We start from the raw sequence: 2311 nt of genomic DNA, 5'->3' as shown, positions 1-2311 counted from the left end.
ACCACAAATTTAAATCAGTGTCCAAACATCCTGCATCACACACTGAAGCTCTAACTCTGGAAAAGGGTCAGTTTGCCCCAAGACTTCACAGTCCCAACTTTGAACCAAACTCAGCCTCTGGTAGGACAGCGTCCAGTTACAACCACTGTAAGTCAAAGCTGTCATTGTCTTTGAGCCGCTCAGGCTATTGATTGGACTTCACATTGGTTACCAGGTCACATGTTGAGTCAGTGTTGAGAAGATTAGCTGGAGCTGGCTTTGGTACTAATTAAATACTTAAACCCCAAGCAATGAATGAGCACACAAACCTCCTCTTTCAGCACAATGCTCGAACAGATTTGAGATATACACGATGTGTTCAAACCAAAAAATGTATCATTGAAGGTGACCAAGGAACACAAATCAAGTAAGTTAAATGGATTAGTTTTTATCTGAAGGGAAAACACTTAACGCTGTTCCTTTCAGAATAAAATAAATAAAATAAATATCTCTCACTTCTTTTTTCATCAGATGAAGAACTGATGCTTTTTGCTTCAACACATTTTACCAACTAACAGCCTGTTATAAGTGAGAATACTGTATCTGTGGTGTTTTTCATCTTGGACCATGTTGACAGCAAGAGTTTCAAATTATCTGATAAATAACTTCTATTCTAAACCTTTAAATCTGATGCTGTCCATGCAGATATCTAACAACCACTAATCAAACTCCTTAAAATTCACTGCTGTCGCTGTAAATGCTGTCTTTAACACTTTTCTTAATTTGTAAAGAAAATGTTTCAAGTCTTTTAAAGTAAGGGACAAATGAACAGGAAGTGTAAAGACTCTGCCTTCAAAATAAAGGTCTTATGGCTCTCGGTAAAAGCAGGGAGACATTTTTATTTATTTTTTTACTTTAGAACAAACATAAAATCAGTACAAAATTGGTTTTCATGTTTTCATTTTATAGTGTGTAATTGTTATTGTACCATTTAAGAAGTAAAACCTTGATAATAATATTAATGTTTTTTATGTTTTTTTTTTTTTTTTCCCCCATATTCTTGTGAGACCAGGTAAGCTCCTTGAGTCTGCCTCTAAGAATTTTATATTTGGATATTTCTTAAATAAAGAGAAACTTAAATAATGTATCAGAATAAAATGTCAAATTGAAAAATTAATTTGCTGCATTTCTTTACATTTGCCCCATAAATTTGAAAAGATTTCTATTTCAGCCACAGATCACGCTGATCAGTAAAGTAAAGCAAGAATTACTTATATGCTGATGAGCAAATTTTAATTATTTTTTTTCTAAATAAGATGCAAGAATTTCACCTACTGGAAATCAGATAGCTGATGTGCATTAGTTTACTTACTTATATTTAGAAAAAAGACTCAATTTATTTATATAGGAAACCGTACGTTCCTTCTTGTACACTCATCACACCTACATAACAAAGTAATGTGTCACAGCAGATCTATGTGCTAAAAAGATGTTTAAGACCTTACTTAATCAAGAACTGTACCTCTTACGAAAAGAGAATCCCTTCTGTCAGCCTTTTATGCAAAGTTGTAGGCCAACTATACCAAAATGACTGCCTGTCTAGTTTCTACAGTTCTACAGTTTCATTTAGCAGACACTTTTGTCCAAAGTGGCATACAACACAAGAAAGAATTAGAACAGGAAGTAAAGTTAGTGTGACAAAAGTGCTTCAAGTTATTTGGCTGCAGGTGCTGCCATTAAGTGCAGGATTTTTTAAAATATCTGAATGCTCATGTTTTATTTAAAAAAAGTATATATATATATATTTTTTTATCATGTTATTTTTAAAGCATAATTTGCAATCCCCATTTTTGTATACAAATTGATTGGTGTTTACTTGACATCATTTAGATATTTGTTTATCATTTTGTGTTTGATAACAGATATGGTAAAAAATAAACTAACAAACAAAAACTTTATTTATATTGCATTTTTAAGATCATGCTACAAAGGGCTTTACAAAGTGAAAGTACAATGGAAGTGTAAAGATGACAAGATTAAATTAAAAAAAACAACAACAAAAGTCATACACGCTCAGGCCAGCACATCAATAAAAATACTTTTTCAAAACAGATTTGAAAGGTTTTTAAGAATGAAAGGGTTTGAGATTTCCTCAGAGAGCTGGTCATTCTTTTGAGTAAAGTTAATTCTGTGTTAAATTCTCAGTATTTGTCCCTACCTGGTCCATAAAGCTTACGCTCATTCGGACTATGATGTGTCTCGAGTTTTATTTTGAAAAGTCGTAGCGGAAGCACTGTGGTTAACGGCCGGGCTCTGACGTTGAAGCCGCGTG

The sequence above is a fragment of the Halichoeres trimaculatus genome, unplaced genomic scaffold (assembly GCF_033239565.1).
Source record: "Halichoeres trimaculatus isolate MK-OKI-2021-1 unplaced genomic scaffold, fHalTri1.1 fHalTri1_scaffold_5, whole genome shotgun sequence".
In the NCBI taxonomy this organism is placed as follows: Eukaryota; Metazoa; Chordata; class Actinopteri; order Labriformes; family Labridae; genus Halichoeres; species Halichoeres trimaculatus.
Note: the sequence above shows the minus strand (reverse complement) of the source record.